This window comes from Hermetia illucens, chromosome 1 (genome assembly GCF_905115235.1).
Source record: "Hermetia illucens chromosome 1, iHerIll2.2.curated.20191125, whole genome shotgun sequence".
Taxonomy (NCBI): domain Eukaryota; kingdom Metazoa; phylum Arthropoda; class Insecta; order Diptera; family Stratiomyidae; genus Hermetia; species Hermetia illucens.
This window is the reverse complement of record NC_051849.1, coordinates 158,429,258-158,448,318: the sequence shown is the minus strand read 5'-3', so window position 1 is coordinate 158,448,318 and position 19,061 is coordinate 158,429,258. Positions and strand designations below refer to the sequence as shown.

The 19,061-nt window shown below is 45.2% G+C and overlaps 1 pseudogene; it reads left to right on the top strand.

Moving 5' to 3' along the window:
- LOC119646343 overlaps positions 1-19,061 on the top strand; it is a 128,349-nt pseudogene that overhangs the window by 34,462 nt on the left and 74,826 nt on the right.

Here is a 19,061-nt window from a genome sequence, read left to right as displayed (position 1 = left end):
CCACTAAACTTGATTTTTCATCTGTTTGTCTGCCTGATCTCCTGTTCCGGAGGTGAACAGCTAAAACCACCTGCCAATTCGATTCGTTTTCTCTTGGAATTAATGGTGGTATTTGCCTGGTCTCCTTCACTTTCTCCAGCTTGTAAAGTATGCAACCTTCAATATCGTTAACTCCATTCTTATATACTTGCCATTATCCCTAAGTGGGGAATGGAGCATCAACCACTCCCACGCGTCATGTCATTGGCCGAAATGTGTTTAAATTAAACTTCCTCTAGATCTTCCAGTTATATGTTCTTATCACTGCGGGATTGTCGATTTTTCTTAAAGTGTGACTTATCCACTGCCAGCTTCAACTTCTCATCGACAACTTTACAAGTACCTGCAAATGGATTTCTGTTCAACGTTGTACCGAACTAGAATACCGCGATGACACTGCAGAAACAAGGGTTAACGAAAGCTTAGAGCCTTTAACTAATAGTGGCGGTCACTTGCTATGTTCTCCTCTCATATAGTACACAAAAGAAGCATAGGCGCGGAATAACCTCAACTTAATATTGATGTTGAGATTTGCATTGCATTGCATTTACAGATTTTAGATAAAACAGCGAACGCGGATCATCGTATAAACATCAAATTTAATGCCACCATCACCAGAAACAAGTCGGGAAACCGGAAGCTGGACGCTTCAGGTACGAAAGGTTTTGTGTATTTCTTAGTACGTAGCACGTAATATATGCATGTGTCCACTTTCGGGTGATATTGACATTGATAGTCTTCAATTTTCAAAGAAGCAACAACTTCAACGTATTATAAATTTGTTAATAATAGTGCGATTTCCATCAAACTTGGTATGATCATGCTCATTATAGCCTACATCACTGCAGAATTTCGTGCCGCTAGGATGAATTTAAGGAGGGTTTCCAGCCAATTACAAAAAAATATAGTAATATACTATTATTAACTTTTTCTGAACAGATATCGGTGTGAATGGTATTTTGGAGCCAAGGGACCATATACTGGCAGCCTCCTGATTTTTTTCAGATTTTTCGGTTGGGTAGTTTCTGAGAGTGGCCCCCTTAAATAAATGATCACTTTCAACCTCCCGCACTCCCCACGTTTCCAAGAAATGTCAAAACTAAGACCGGCTTCGAAAAGTACTAATCGAGACCTTTAATTTGATACCCCACATGATTATATTTGATGAAAAAAAATTGTACACCCCCCTTTTGCATGTAGGGGGACCCCCCCCCCCCTTAAATTCTACGTAAAAGGATGTGTGTGTGAGCGTTCACAGTTCCCACCTTTCCACCAAATTTGGTGTCAATCGCTATAACCGTCTCCGAGAAAAATGCGTGTGACGGACAGACAGATAGACAGACAGACAGACAGACAGACCGACAGACAGACAGACAGACGGTAAACCGATTTTAAAAAGATAAACTAACTAACCAACATCTTTGCAGTGCTATCCATTTATGCAGAAAGGAAGAGCGCGTTGACCTATCAGATAGAGAAACATGACATTGTGTGTGTTGACGTGGGAGCAGAGCCCCTGACTAGCTGTATGTCCCTACTCTCGAGGCCCTATAAGGTCCGTATGGTGGCTGCAGTGGCTTCTAGGTGGCATCAGTCGTCATCAGCATGTGGATGCAGACTTCAAGCTCCTTAGGGATTGCGCTTCTTTATTACAGGGTGAACATGTACATTTTGTATAATTCCTATCCTCCACATATGCACAGCTGGTGAAATGTGGCCAGTCAGAACGTCTAAAACATTTCGGCAAGTCTATTTTTCGACAGGATAAACTTTGCAGTATGTCTGTTTGGTTCTGTCAGGAAAAGTTTAATATATCTAACAGCTTTCAGGCTCTGGCTCTGTCATGCTTGTACTCATTTGTTAATAGCAGCAATACTGCTGCTATTAACAAAAACCTGATCCCGGAAAGGTATCTTCTCGACGATAATTACAGATCGTTGCATATTTGTTCAAGGAAAAAAGCTACTTCTAGTTGCCATCCGCAAAGTAGACTCCTGCTCCAGAATGCTTTTCTGTTTTTGAGCCATCGCAATAAAAGACATCAGTAAATTCCTCCAGGGAAAACTATATATATCCTTCCAGACAGATGTATGGCGAATCGGGAACCAAAAGACAAACTGAAAACTGAGTTCAGTTCTCCAAATATATCTTCCAATGCTCCGTGCTCTCACACCCAAAGACCAAAACTTAGATTGAAAACTTAGTTTACAATAAAAACCCCTTTGTCTCAACTTTACCTGCGGCATTGCGCATGCATAAAGGAATATCGGTCTAATGATTGGATCATGCATATATTCACATTGCAACATGAGACCTAAATCCCCAAGTTGATTCAGAGGTTCGCTAGCACAGTGACGGCTCGTTTAATATTAACCTCTTCATGTTTATTCCACAGAAGCTTCTAATCTAGAACGACTCCTAGATATTTATATTCTTCGAAGGCTTGTAGGAATGGAAGGCGAAGGCCATTCAATTTCCCTCTTCTTGTAAATAATGTATATGTTTGTCACTCAACCATTGGTACACGTCAATCACATCAACGCGGACTCCTACTTTACCGTTCTACGCCAAGTGTTTTGGGGCAACACACTCCTAGGAAGAGTGGGTTCCTCTGCATTGTATAGTCAGCAAGGGCACTGTCGTCCCACCTTAATGTGTGCCATGCTACTGCAACTTTCGCATTCCAATCACATCGTGCAAGAACGTCAGGAATGTGCACCCATTAAGTTCTTCGTTTGAAATAGTATGACGGTAGCATATTCCAATGATATAAGCCAGACAAATGTTTACGAAGGTTTGGAACCTTCGGGTCGTAGTGATCACTTTAATGTGCTATCCAAATATACTAACATAGAAATAACACTAGCATAGAACTTGATCTTGGTGTTGAGATAACTGCATTTCCAGATTTTAGACAAGGCAGCGAACGCCTATTTAGTATTGTTAACGCGTCGGGCAACATCCAGTTCGGTATAGTTGACGGCAGAAACTAGGCTCCTGGATATACAAATTGATCGATGCCCGTTAATGCAGATAGGGAAAATCTTTTATTTGTTGGCGTTTATTTGCAGTCCGACTCTCTTTCCAAATCCAAAGACATTTAGGCAAGGTCCGTGACTTGGTGGGAGACTAGACAGATGCCATCTACGTAGTCGAGGTGTTTAACGGTAGATTTCATATGTAGTATATTGAGTCCTCCGCACAGGACAACATGAAGAGCATCACTGATAACAAGAAAAGATAACATTAGAGACAAGATGAAATTCTGGAAGACTCCGCTTTTGACACGAAATTTCTCAGCACTTGACGTTTTGCGTCATCATATGTCGATGTGATGGTAGGTTTAAGTTTCTTTAAAATGTTCTTACTGCGTAAAGCACATCAGATTCACTTCCTGTGCAAGCTGTCGCGAACCTTCTCGAAATCGATGAAGAGCAGAAGTGAACCTGTTTCAAAATGATCCGTATTGTGTCGATGTGGTCAATGCAGGAATCGAAGCCAGCCTGCTCTCTGCGGATCAAGCTTTCAAGATCTTCTTTGATGCGTTCGAGGATTATTTTACCTATTATCTTTGCGACGGCAGGACGTACGCAAATAACCTCAGACTTGTCGCACTTAAGCCGACGGGTGCCCTTCTGTGGAATATTTATGATTATTCCGTCCTTCGACTCTCTGGGTAAGGTCTAGGGTTTCTGAGGATTTCGGTATGAGTGGAAGTAGCAGATCTGCATTAACTGAAGGTGTAGCGATAAATAACTCTTCGGAGTCCAGTGGCTTTACTCCGTTTCAGTGCATTGATAGCCGATATGACTTATTTTCTGCTTGGAGGAACAGCCATGTTAGATGACTAGCCATTTCATTCATGAGAGGCGGAACTTCACCGGATGTAATAGGGTCAAGAACCGCGGTGAAATGTTCTTTCCACCTCTTTAGTTGCTCGTCAGCATGAATGACGAGTCTACCGCTAACGTCTTCCACAGGACCATCTAAAGATTTACGACCATATGGAAGTTCTTTTGCGATGCGATATCCACTTCTGAACTCATTGCGTTCTGCAAGCATCTTCTGCTTCTCTCGACAGCGTAATAACAAATTGCCTTTTATGCCTGAATTTTCCGGGATTTAGCACGGTATCGTCGTTCGAGCGCGTCGCCCCTACCATTTCTCGCAGCGATCAATAGAGCCTTCAATCTATTTCGTTCATCGATCCGTTTTAACGAATCCATTGTCAGTTAGATCTTATGGTGTCTCCTCAGGATAGCCAGGAGCCGATTGAATTAGAGCCGAATTGTTTCAATATGAAGGCGACCAAGTTCACCAAGCGGTTCATCAACTGATGCTCAAGGTGTGTCACAGAGAGTCAATTCCTGATGATTGGCAAAGAGGCATTATCTTCGTACATAAAAAGGGGTTTTTCGCGCAATGCAGCAATTATAGAGATGTCACGCTGCTGAGTACTACTGGTAAGATATTTCCCGCTATCTTGCTAGGTCAGATAGCTCCATACGCCTAGAACATCATCGACCCATATCAAAGAGGCTTTACTCCTGGCAAACCAGCAAAGGATCATATGTTATCTCTGCGGCAAGCGATAGAAAAACTGTCCAATAGTGGCCATCAGTTGCACCACTTTTTATCGACTTCCTATATAGGGGGCATGGCAATGAGATAATTCGGTATCCCGGCATAATTGATAAGATTGACTAGGCTGATCCTGATCAATGTGCGAGGTCACATAAAAGACAATGAATCACTCAATTCCACCCAACTGTTGGCCTATACTTATATTAGCGTTATGTGAAGAACAACCCGAGATGTACAGTCTATCTTCATTCTGATCAAGCTGGTGGCGCGAGATTTTGGAATGCACTTTCATGAAGACAAGCACCAAAAAGAAAAGAACCTACAACATCAAATTGCATTGCTTGAACGAGAACAATAAAGACCACTTTGAGATCGTTGATATTAACTCCTATCTAGGGTCGAAAATCACAACCGATAACAGCTACGACGCACGATTGTTGTAGCCAACAGAATCTATTTCAGCTTACAAAAACTGCTTCGAAACGTCTCAACATAAGTTCAAAGCTCTTACTTGGTACGACTATGGTCTTGCCAGTTCCCATGTATTCCTCGAAGATCTGGGTTCTTAGCAAGAAAAATTGCGAACTCTTGGCCGCGTTCGAATGAAGAATTTTTGGTCCTTATATGGGGATGGCCGATCCCGTAGCCTACATAACGATGAAATATATGGGTGATACCACGACCGCCAGCTTGTGGATAAAATCCGGTTCAATAGGTTTCGGTAGGCGGATCAACTAATAAAGGCAATATTTAACATGGAAAAAGAAGACGAGGTAGACCCTGGCTGAGATGGCGTGGGTTAGGTCGCCAGACAGCTTTTAGGGATATCGAAGTGGTGAACCTTTACGCAATATTAGGATATTTGGAGTTCCTTACTAAGGCATCCTTAGACCTGATACCGGTTGTTGTTGATGATCATGAAAGGAATCCATAGTTACCCAGGGAGCTGCAGTTTATTGCCAAGTAGTTCATTAAACTTTGCGCAACTCGTGTTTTTACAACTCGGTTCTTGTATTAAATGTTGTTTCCATGCAACAACCACATTGATTTCTAGGTAATAATAATATGTTTACCATTTGTATCATAACAGCTTATAAAGGGTACGAGGCCAGTTTATTCTGATCTTGCCTCGTGTAAGAGTATAATGCACCGGCTAAGTGAACAGAACTAACTAGGACGGTTTTTCTTCTCCCATTAATCTCGTATTGTAAGATGATCGCAACTAAGTCTTTGGAACAGGATTGTCTCAGCATAGTTGCTTCAGTATGATTTGATCAAGCTTCTGGTTTTCCGACATAAGTAGCAAGCCATGCCGCGGTCAGTCTATAACCAGGTTTCTATCAGACCTTTCTCCCGGTCTCCCTTATTGTCGACTTTGCTGAGAACCTCAGAAATGAATACTTCATCCACAAAGGTTCTTGTTTCTTCATGCAAAGCATTCTCTCCGGCCCGCAGTGTCCGGTAGGCGCAGATCTGATTACATAAACTGGCATCGAATCAGTTCCATTCACGTCTCTAGCTTTCTTTTGTTCTGTTTGTTCCGTTGAAGGTATAGTGGACGTTACTAGCGGGGGAAATTTGCCCTCTAAATCGTTCGCCAGTGCGATCTCCCATGCGGAAGTTTCACCATTAAGTGGAGAAACGCATCGCATCAATACTTTTTAAGGTTTTGTGTAAAACAAAACCTTATTAAATCGGTTTACTGTCTGCTTTTTAAGGTTTTGTGTAAACACAAAACCTTATTAAAATCGGTTTACCGTCTGTCTGTCTGTCTGTCTGTCTGTCTGTCTGTCTGTCTGTCCGTCACACGCATTTTTCTCGGAGACGGTTGTAGCGACTGACACCAAATTTGGTAGAAAGGTGGGAACTGTGAACGCTCACGCATACAGTGAGTTACATCCTTTTACGTTGAATTTAAGGGGGGGTCCCCATACATGCAAAAGGGGGGTGTAAATTTTTTTTTCATCAAATATAGTCATGTGGGGTATCAAATGAAAGGTCCCGGTTAGTACTTTCCAAAGCCGGTCTTAGTTTTGACATTTGTTGGAAAGGTGGGGAGTACGGGGGGTTGAAAGTGATCATTCCTTTAAGGGGGCCATTCTCAGAAACTACCCAATGGAAAAATCTGAAAAAAATCAAGAGGCTGCCACTATATGGTGCCTGGGCTCCGAAATACCTTCCATAGTGATATCTGTACAAATCAAGTTAATAATAGTATATTACCATAATTTTTAATAATTGACTGCAAAACCCCCCTTAAGTTCATGCTAGCACGACGAAATTTCACAGCAATATAGAGTATAACATAGAGCATAATCTTACCAAGTTTGGTGGAAATCGCACTATTACTAACAAAGTTATAATACGTTAAAGTTGTGGCTTCTTCCCAAATTGAAGAGTATGATTGACAATATCATCCGAAAGTGGATATTCTCACATAATATATGGATATATTACGTGCTACGTACTAAGAAATACACAAAACCTTTCGTACCTGAAGCGTCCAGCTTCCGGTTTCCCGACTTGTTTTTTGTTTATAGAGGTGGAAAGCATCGACAAGGACCACCTTTCCTCGCCCGCTACGCCCCACGGAATTATCTAGAGACATTACATCGTGAGGCGGATTAAAGCCCTATCGACTTACTTCTACGGTTGTTCGCTTCCTGCTGTTTTTTCGTAAGCGCTCTAACCTTCGAAGCTCCCCTTAAATACAGCTCATGGTGCCACTAACTGTATTCCACATTTCTTGGGATTCGAGCATTTGCCAAATGATCGTTTCCTCTTCCTCTCCTTATGAGAATTATCCCAATGTTCCTGATGCTCCATGATTGTGCGAGCTCTTTCTTCTCGTCATCGATCCTCGGCATTCTAGTCACTACGTACTTTCCAACTGTATAGTCTTTGGATCTCCTTAGCCAAAAAATTAATGAAACCGTGGAGTTTCTTTCAGTTTACGACTGCTGAGCAGTATAGCCTCAGTTTTGTGTTCCGCTAAATCTAATCCTTGTGATAACAACCAATTCTTGATCAGCCTAATCGATGTCTCATATGCTCAAATAACATCCTCCAGGTATTTGTCCACCACAACAAGTACGATGTCGTCTGCATAGGCGATAAGGGTAGCTTATCGCGGAAGTTTGAGCGTAGCACATGGTCGTACATCATGTTCCAGGGTAGTGGACTAAGCACTCATCCTTGAAGTACTCCGCCAGTTATCAAATATTCAACTGAGCCAACATCGGTGCCGTAAAGGAGCTTTCTATTCACGAAATAATTCCTGGTGATTAGTTGAATATACGACGGATCATTCAGCTGGTTTAAGGATCTTATTATATGCTGCCATTGCGCTGAGTTGAAAGCATTCCTCACGTCGAGCATGATGATGGCACAGTATTTTTTTAATATCACCCTGCCACCTTACACCTGCAATTGCTTCCTCTGCGAAATTGACTACTGCGTTCACAGGATCGACGTTTGATCGGCTGGCGCAAAAATCGTATTGTTGTGTGGACATGCCTCTTGTTTCTTCTAAAGTTGGGAGCTGCTAGGGGAGGATTTGCCCTCTAGATCGTTTACCAGTGCGATCTGCCATACGGGGGTTTCGCCATTATGTGGAGAAATGCATCGCAAATACCGTCATATGGTGAGTTTTTCTGAGGACCTCCATACTTTTTAAGGTTTTTTGTAAAACAAAACTTTATTAAAATCGGTTCTGTCTGTCTATCTGTCTAAATATCACACAAATTTTTCTTGGAGGCTATTATAGCGATTGCCACGAAATTTGGTGGAAAGGTGGGGAACTGTGAACATTCACGCATACAGTGACTTACATCGTCCTAAGTCGAATTTAATGGGCGTCCCCCTACCTGTAAAATGAGGGTATAATTTGTTTTTTCACCGAATGTAATCACTGGGGGTATCGAATGAAAGGTTTCGGTTAGTAATTTCTGAAGCCGGATAGCTGAGTGGTTAGAGCACAAGGCTGTCGTACGGAAGGTCGCGGTTCAAATCTCGCTGGTGGCAGAGGGATTTGTATCGTGATTTAACGTCGGATACCAGTCGACTCAGCTGTGAATGAGTACCTGAGTCAAATCAGGGTAATAATCTCGGGCGAGCGCAATGCTGACCACATTGTCTCCTACAGTCTACTGTAGTGTACCGTTACGGTCTTAAATGAAGTGCTCTAACACACTTCAAGGCCCTGATCCAATATGGATTGTTGTGCCAACGATTATTATTATTATTATTATTAATTTCTGAAGCCGGTCTTAGTTTTGGCATTTGTTGAGGTGGAGAAGTGGGGTGCTTTTGTGGCGCGGCAGGATTCGCAGCATTCGAAATTTACTTCGAATGTTGCGAACTATCCACTTTGTAGAGCTCGCCACGGGAGTGGGAGACTAGCGAGGAAAGTGTGCCATGAGTTAGGGGCAGAAAGAAACACATGAAGCGAGATGATTCTCTTCTGCCTCTAACGTGTAAATAGTCATTTGCTCTTACTGATTCATTAAAATTAATAAATTCAAATTATTTCATCTATCGAATATTGATTGTAAAAAACCTAGTCTATGTTCCGGTGTACCTAAAAATTGTGGTTTGCAAAGAAATGGACTATTTTAGTTAAATTGGTGACCCCGTAACAAAAAGTTTGAGTAACGGATCTAAAAATTACAAAAATCCATTGCCGAGAATTCGATGTTGTTTGACTGTTTTGTGACTCCTAGTTGGATCATGTTGACATTTTCTGGATTGATCCAGGAAAAGAAATTCACATTAGTTCCTATGCAAGAATTTGTCCATGAAGGAAAACAGAATTCTCATATCCCATTACTTGTGTAACTGAGAGCGACTGAGGCCGCTCAACAAGTGGCGAATTCGAAAATTGAAAGTGTCGGCTATTCACACTGTCAGAGGACTCCGCCACCGTTGTTGCAATTCTGACTAGCAGCAGCGAACCCATCATTTGCCACGTATCTAGAACCACTCGGAGAGCCGACGCATCAGAAGTTCAACGAGCGCGACCACCTTTCAACATTGGCAGCAGCAACCTAGAAAACGAACGATTATTTGGCAACCGCGGTCTTAAACTCAAATAAGACCACAATTGACTTCATCTCAACAGCCACCACTATCAGGCAGAAGACTCCACCACCATCGCTGCCGCAGCCACTATTGCTGCCGCCACAGCCACCAGAGACGCTGCAGCAGTCACCAGAGAAGCAGCCGCAGCCACCAGAAACGCCGCCGCAGCCACGCTCGCCGTCTCCAGCATCGACGCCGCTGCCGCCTTCACCATCAACACCGCAGCCGTTGCTGCCAGCGCCGCTGCAGCCGTCGTCACCTTCACCGCCACAGCAGCGGATCATTGTTGTAATTTGTTGAATTTTGTTGTTTGAATTTTAATTTGTTTTAGTTGAATTTATTTATTAAAAAAAAAAAACCAATAAATATTATGCCCGCTGTAAAAGACAGCGTTCAGGCGTTTTAGGTGCTGATCATCGCTGGTTGTCCGCTCTCTGGGCGAAGTTCTTGGAAGTGGTTTCGGTCTGCGCTGAAAAGCGTCTGCTTCGGTGGTGATTTCTTTGTACGTGCGCGAATTTGTGGATTCGGCCTGCAATGTAGTTAGAACAGTTTCACTGCGTTTTTCGTTTTAACACTCGCGTCGAAAAGAAGTTTCCTTTTTACTAGTCAAGATGTCGATCGACAGCAAACACGCGGCAGGTCCATCGGACCCACAGGTGACCGCCCTCGTCGTGCGTGTTCCTCCATTTTGGCGGCGGAATCCGGAGCTGTGGTTCATACATTTGGAAGCGCAGTTCCAAATGTGCGGAATCACATCGGACGCGACCCGCTTCAATTATGCGGTGGTCAGCCTGGATGAAGACTCGATTCTTCTGGTGTATCGTACACCACGTAGTGAAGTCGACATCATACACGCAGGTCAAGAGTGAGTTGATCAGGCGCCTGTCGGCAAGCGAGTCGGCAAAATTAGACCACTTGTTGGCGGGTTTAACGTTGGGTGATCGAACTCCCAGCCAATTGCTTCGCGAAATGAGGCAATTGGGTGGGAGCAAGATCGGCGATGACCTGATCAAGTCGCTCTGGCTGCGACGGCTCCCGGAGGGCACCCAGGCGATCCTCGCTTGCGTCTTCGGTTCCTTGGAGGAACTGGCAGCGACAGAGGACCAGGTGCAGGAGGTGTACGTACGCCCAACCGGCCGTTCAACCACCGTCGGATCAGGTGAGCAACTTGAGGCGCGAGATAGCCGCTTTAACAGCCAGTGTGGCCGACATGCGGGCGACGTTGGACGCTCAGCGTTCGGGCGCCAGATCGCTCGCTCACAGTCTGCCACTCGAAAAGGACGTTCGGGTAGCAGGTCGTCGGGACAGTCCACGGACCGGGGGATTTGCTGGTACCACCGCAGATTCGGCGATAAAGCCACCCAGCGTACTATCCCTTGCAAATTCACGCCTGCCACAAAAAACTAGGTCCGCGGGGAGTCCTGGCGACGGCCACCCAGAGCGCAGCGCCACGTCGCCTAACAATTTACGACCCTCTCAGCAGGCGCAACTACCTCATCGATACTGGTGCGGAGGTTTCGGTTCTTCCCGTACCTCGGCAACATCAACTTTTCCCACAACCGCTCAAACTTGCGGCAGCAAATTCCTCCCGCATAAACACATACGGGTATAGGCAAGTGGATGTGAGTCTTGGCTTGCGTAGGACATTTTCGTGGCGTTTCATCCTGGCGGATGTCAGCTTCCCCATATTAGGCGCAGACTTCTTGTGTCACTATGGATTGCTGGTGGACTTGCAAAATAAGTCCCTTATAGACCCCACGACCAACCTTAATTCGTCGGGGCAAATGGTATCTCACCCAGGCAATAATCTTTCCGTTCTTTTAGAAGACATTACCGACTCTCGTGTTCGGACACTTCTCTAAAAGTTCAGCCAGATTACTACCGAGTGTAGTCTGTCCAAACCAGTGAAGCACAATGTGCAGCACCACATTATCACTACTGGTTCCCCGATCTTCTCGAAGGTGCGTCCTCTATCATCCCAGAAACTGGCTATTGCACGGAAAAAGTTTGAACAACTCGTTCAACAGAGTATCTGCAGGCCCTCAAACAGCTGTTGGTCTTCCCCACTGCATATGGTCCTTAAGCCAAACGGCGAATGGCGCCCATGTGGGGATTACAGAAGGCTAAATGCACAGACTGTTCCTGACCGATATCCAATTCCACTCATCCACGTCTTTGCGCATCACCTCGCGAATTGCCGCATCTTTTCGACCTTGGACTTAACCAAGGCTTATCACCAAATCCCAGTAGCTCCAGAAGACATTCCAAAGACGGCAATATGTACACCCTTTAGACTCTTCGACTTCACCCGAATGACTTTCGGATTGTGCAATGCGGCGCAAACCTTTCAAAGGTTCATTCACTCAGTTCTGCGAAACCTCGACTTCTGTTTCGTATATTTGGATGATGTTTTGGTCGCTTCTTCCACTGAATCTGAGCACTTAGCCCATCTCGAGTGCATTTTTCAACGTCTCCTTGAGGCCGGTTTAGTCCTAAACGTTGAGAAATGCAAATTTCTCCAAAAACAGGTGAGATTCCCCGGCCGTTTCATTTCCCCTGAAGGAGTACAGCCCGACCCAGACAAGGTGCAAGCGATAACAAGCTTCCCGCGTCCAAAGACAGTGAGGGAATTGAGAAGGTTCTTGGGCATGCTAAACTTCTACCGTCGTTTCCTACCCAAGGCCGCCCATCACCAGTCCATTTTGAACGCGTACTTGTCTGGCCCCAAAACTAAGGACACACGAGAGATCGTGTGGTCTGAAGAGGCTATCCGCGCGTTTGACAAATCCCGTCAACAACTGGCCGACGCTACACTCTTGGCATTCCGTCTGGAAGATGCACCCCTAGCCGTTTTTGTTGATGCCTCTGACATCGCAGTAGGTGCTGCCCTTCACCAAAAGGTGGATCAAGTTTGGCAGCCGTTGAGCTTCTTCTCGAAGCAGTTGAATTTCGCTCAACGGAACTACAGTACCTACGATCGCGAACTGCTCGCCGCGTACTTGAGCATCAAATACTTCCGTTTCTTCCTAGAAGGCAGGCCGTTCACAGTGTTCACGGACCATCAGCCTCTCACGTATGCTTTGAAACAGAAGCCCGGCAAAGCGTCCCCACGTCAGCTTCGATATCTGAGCTTTATAAGCCAGTTTACGTCAGACATCCAGCACGTGTCCGGCAAGGACAACATAGTTGCTGACGCTTTGTCTCGTGTCTCCGAGGCTAACATCCCCGCCTCACTCGATTTTTTGGCTATTGCCAAGGCGCAGGAGGATGATGCAGCACTTCAGAGCCTCAAATCCAACCCCAAATACAAATTTCGGGAGTTGCCCATCTTCGACCCAAACCTCTCTCTCTACTGCGAAGACTCGGAAAAGGGACCTCGGCCATACATTCCGGCCACCTTTCGCAAGGAAGTGTTCCACGCAGTTCACGACTTAGCGCATCCAGGCATCAGGATAACAAATCGGCTAGTCACCGAGAAATACTTCTGGCCCTCTATGAATAAGGATGTCAATTCCTGGGCCAGAGAGTGCATCGCATGCCAGAAGTGTAAGGTCTCCAGGCATGTAAGGAAAGAAGTGGGCTCATTCCCCCGCACTACCAAGCGGTTCTACACAATACACCTCGACATAGTAGGGCCTTTGCGAGACTCGCACGGTTATAGGTATTGTCTCACAATCATCGACAGGTTTACGCGGTGGCCTGAGGCAATACCTCTGAAAGATATTACGGCGCAATCATGTGCCAAAGCCCTCTGTCGAGAGTGGATACCTCGCTTTGGCGTCCCTGCAGTGGTCATCACTGACCAGGGAATGCAATTTGAGTCCACCCTTTTCTCCGAGTTCGGCAAACTCCTTGGTTTTAAACGCCAGTGGATTACTGCATACCACCCGCAATCCAATAGGATGCAAGAACGTTGGCATCGGACGCTGGAAGCCGCCATTATGGCACGCGACGATCCGTCCTGGTCCCAAGTCTTGCCTCTCGTCCTACTCGGCCTACGTACAACCCGACGAGAGGAATTTGCTGCCAGCCCCGCGGAGCTAGTATACGGGGAGAACCCGAGACTCCCAAGCGATCCGGTCTTCGACAAGAAATCGGGTCTCACAGAGTCGGGGTTGGAGCGTCTGCTGAGGGACAATCTCCGACGCATAAAAGCCACACCACCCACCCGACACTCGTCCACACCTGCCTGTTCAACCAAGGAACTGGACACGTGCACGCACGTTCTGGTGAGGACGGATGCCGTTCGGAAGCCGCTGCAGCCTCCATATGAGGGCCCGTACCGCGTTCTCGAGCGGGGAGAACATTTCTTCCAGCTCGAGTTCGGTGGACGCAAAGAGGCGGTTTCTCTGTCCAGGTCCAGGTCCGAAGCAGCGTCGTGTAGATAGATGGCGCGGAACTATCCACTTTGTAGAGCTCGCCACAGGAGTGGAAGTCTAGCGGGGAAAGTGTGCCATGAGTTAGGGGCAGAAAGAAACACATGAAGCGAGATGATTCTCTTCTGCCTCTAACGTGTAAATAGTCGTTTGCTCTTACTGATTCATCAAAATTAATAAATTCAAATTATTTCATCTATCGAGTATTGATTGTAAAAAACCTAGTTTATGTTCCGGTGTCACTGGTGGCAATGAGATTTGTATCGCGATTTGACCTCGGATACCATTCGGCTGAGCTGTGAATGAGTACCTGGTCAAATCAGGGTAATAATTCCGGGCGAGCGTGATGCTGACCACATTGCCTCCTACAGGGTACTGTAATGTACCGTTACGGTCTTAAATGAAGCGCTCTAACACACTTCGAGGCCTTGATCCAATATGAGGTGTTGCGCCAACGATTATTATTATTTCGCTTCTTTGCAAATTCAAGACTTTGAATGTGAATATCACGCGAAAGTGGATATTCTCACATGATCTATGCCTATATTACGTGCTAGGTATTAATGGGACAAATGCACACTCAAATGGATTTATAAAAGAAATACACAAAACCTTTCATACCTGAAGCTACCAGTTTCCGGTTTCCTGACTTGTTTTAGTCTTCAAGTTCGAACACCAAGCTGAAACCCTCCACGCTTGGGGATTTGTCCTTCCTGGCTTTTGTGAACTTTTTCCCTCCCTCCTTTGGTGGCCGTCTATCCAATATGCAACATGTTCTGTTTTTTACAGCTTTGTGTTCACAATAGTAAACTTGGACCCACAGGCGGAATTAAAAGGTGGGATTACTTTAAGATATTAGCCTACATTATAAGTCCAAAAAAGGAAATTTTCAACGTTTGTTTTCTAAACTCCCCTGTTAAATATGACCATTAATTTATCATTTACTAATTAATCTATCATTTGTGACTGCAAAAAAAAGATATTCTTTACTATGTATTATTATGGTTAGATGATTTTATAGAGGACACCTCGAAAAGCAGCTCATCGCAGTCAATCTTAAAATTGGGAAGTCTGTAGTAGAAAATCCAAAGTGGGTTTAAGAGTGCACGGTCGCTTACGTGAAAATCCGTCACCGTTTATGAAAAATTGGTAAAGGGAAAAAGTTGCGGTCTAAAACCTTGGAATCGAGATTCATCACTAATTATTAATTAATCTGACATCCCTGGGCCATATAAAATTAAGTTTTCTTCTCCGTACTTGCCCTGACGGCCTGATCTGATTATGCTTCAGGGATTTTCTCGGTTCGTGCGTCGCTAAGATCAGCGACGTCTGGGAGGGTGGAAAGCTCAAAGTCATCCCCTTTGACAAGATTCTCTGGAAACATGTCGCTGTCATCTAGTTGTCGAAGATGCACATCCGCCTCCAATTACTGGCATTAACGGTCAATCGAGGACTGATGAACCCCCCATGCAACCAGATCATGCTGAGGGTAATCTGCTTGCCTTCCTCTTAGAGGATGGCATCGACATCGCACTAATACAGGACCCTTGGTTCGGACGCGACTGAATCATCAAAGGGCTCCAAAGAAAATATTTTAATTTACTTTACAGCCTCGGAGACGCTGCTCGGGACAGAGTTAGAGCATGTGTTCTCGCTAGGAAGAGTCTGCACGCTTTTCTGTGACCTGAGTCCCAGCGTCTTGGTCAAACTCGAACGGGGGGGCAGAGAACTTGTATATTTCCTCGGCTTACATGACTCACTACCAATCAGCCCCGCCAGAAGAACTTCAACATTTGACGAGCACCATAATAACAGAAGGTCAACCTCTTGATAGGCTCCGACACAAATGCAATGCATACGCTTTGAGGCAGTTAGGAAATCAACGAGAAAAGTGAGTCATTCTTTGATTTTATTATTAATAAAAATCGATCGGTGTGTAACAAGGGTAGTATACTAACCTTTCATTTTCCCAACTCGAAGAACTGTGACGGTTCGGAGGACGCCCTTGATATCACCCTTTCTTAGAATGAATAACTTGATAGTGTCTGACCAAAATTCCTCCTCATGTCGTAAGTGTATACTTTTCAGTCTAGATCTTGCTGAAGAGGTCTTCAAATCCTTGAGAGACCCCAGGAGGATGGAGTGATGGAAGTTTGGAAAAAACTCTCCTGGAGTCAATTTCAACATCTGCTACAAGCATAAAATTTGGAGCCATACAAGGACTCCGTGAAGAAGTGTAAATCGCAAGGCTCAGTAAGATTCTATCCAAGAAGCATAGGAGCCCATCCCCTATTAAAAAGTGGGACGGAATCTTCTGGTGAAACTTTGGAGCTGCTGGTTCAGAAGTAGTAGGACTACGAGTCAGCGCTTTGCTTCGAGAGTTTGCAGCCACCCTAGCCGTGCAAGACAATCCAATCGGTAATTAAGGAGGATACGATCGGTTGGACTAGAAACAGCTTATCCACATATAAATCTCCAGTGGCATAATACTAATCATGCTACAGAAGCAGCTGAAAAGGGTTGTGCCGTGACTTGTCGAAATTTAAGGGGGCTGTATTTATTAAGGAGACGCACCACGGCCTTGGAGACGCGCACGAGTACTTTTCATACTGAAAATGGGCAGGCGGAATTATGAGCCCGCGAAGGACTTTCGGCCAATAAGCATTACCTTTTCGTATTGAAGACCCTTGAGCGCGTGCTGGGCATTAACTTAAGAACGATTATGGAGAGAACGCCTTTTTCTATGTTCCAACATGCCTACGTCAAAGGCAAATCCTCAGAAACTGCTCTGCACGAGGTAACAAGCATGGTATATCCTTGCTGCCTTCTTGGATATAGAGGGAGCATTCAACAACGTTAGCACCAACTCAATACTCATGCCCATCATATCCATGCGAAGAACCAGTATAAACTAGTCGGATTAGAGGGTCAACCACTTGACCAGAGCTGTAAACAGAGGCACGCCCCAGGGTGGCGCCATCTTTTCGGTGCTCTGGTTCATAGTGATGGACGAAATTTTGTGAATATTGTGTAAAGGTAGTGGCGTATTCCGAAGACTTGGAGGTATTAGTGACAGAAATGTTTCTGTCCATTATGTGCGACATCATGGAAGGAACTTGTGAAAGGTGTACCTGTAGGCCGCATTAGCCCAACCAAAATTGAGCTGATGCTTTCCATCACCAAGGCAAGGGTATCTGAATTTCACCTACCACGACTGAATGAACAAATATTGTTTCTTTCCTCGAATGTAAAGTATCTGGGTGTAATCCTGGATACAAAACTAAATTGGAGATTAAATATAGAACTGAGGTTTAAGAGAGCCTGTAGAGCCTTCTATGCCTGTGGGAGAACATTTGCATAGACATGAGGTCTCCGGCCGAAGATGGTTCTCTGGATGTACACAGCTGTGGAGCGTCAAGTCAACGTACGACTCTATTCTATGGTGGCAGGTTTTGGGCAAAAGGTACAGTAGATCGAAGATTAATAGAAGTCAAAGAAGCCCGTTTGCTCTGCAGTCCAGCCCGACAGTTGCTCTCAATATACCCCTGTATCTCCTTCCCTTAAACCTTCACATTAAATACGTTGTAGAATGCAGTGCCGTCAGACTACGTGGATACGGATTCTCGCCAACCGTCAAGCGGCGATTAAGACCTTGTAATCAGCTGCGACATCCGCTAGGCTGGTGGGGCAGTGCAGAAACGCCCTGAACAGTTTGGGCGGAACGCACAAGGTCATCTTCCTCTGGGCTCCCGGTGAACATTGAGGGGAAAGAGCGGGCTGATAGATTGGCCAGGTGGGGTCTGCTCTTGGCAGTCCTTCCGCGGGTACAGTCTCGTTGGCGACTGCTAAGTGCGGAATCTAGTGGCACTAATTAGCAGCCACGGACTTAAAATGGCGAAGGCTCACCTCCTGTCCCAAGTCAAGGAGGATTTGATCTGCTTATAACAAAACCTGATCACGAGAGCTGCTGTGCCAGATGCGTGCAAATGCATACAAGATTACTACGCTCTGCACGACATCTGCTACAATTCGCATTGCCGAAGCTGCGGAGAAAAGGGGCAAACGCTCAAGCACTTTCTTTGCTATTGCCTACCTATAGTTATGGTCAGGCTACGGACACTGGGTAAACCATTCTTTGGGTACCTCAGAAAGATTTTTAGCTGCAGGGTGGGAGAGGTGATTTCCTCGTGAATGCTACGGACTGGCTTTCAAGATCTCTGGAGATGGGCTCTACTACTTCCCTACTCTCATAACAGCACGGTCTTAGGAGTTTATGGAGCGAATAATTTTCAAACCGGTAAATTACTTCAGCATTCGAATTTTGTCAAAATATATTAAGAAGTCAGTTTTAAAGTTTTAAAAAGTTTAAAAATGGATAGATCCAACAATCGATCTTTTGAAAGTTGTAATGTAGACTAGTACTTTAACACAGCTTGATCGGTGCATTCCAAGCGGAAGAGTTCATTGCGAAAACCTTAGTTAGATGATAAATTGTTCATCGTATATTTTGGCATCCTCACAACAAACCCCACGGCTGCGATCAGATTTGAGGGTGCAGCTTATAGACCGTCCTCCTCCCGCTTTGTGGTCACATTCCAATGAGACAAACCAGCTTCGTTGAGATATTACTCGCTGATTTGATCACCTCCCGACATCATTATCATCATCAACGGCTCAACAACCGGTATCCGGTCTAGGCCTGCCTTAACAAGGAACTCCAGACATCCCGGTTTTGCGCCGAGGTCCACCAATTCGATATCCCTAAAAGCTGTCTGGCGTCCTGACCTACGCTATCGTTTCATCTTAGGCAGGGTCTGCCTCGTCTTCTTTTTCTACCATTGATATTGCCCTTATAGACTTTCCGGGCTGGATCGTCCTCATCCATACGGATTAAGTGACCCGCCCACCGTAACCTATTGAGCCGTATTTTATCCACAACCGGATGGTCATGGTATCGCTAATAGATTTCGTCGTTATGTAGGC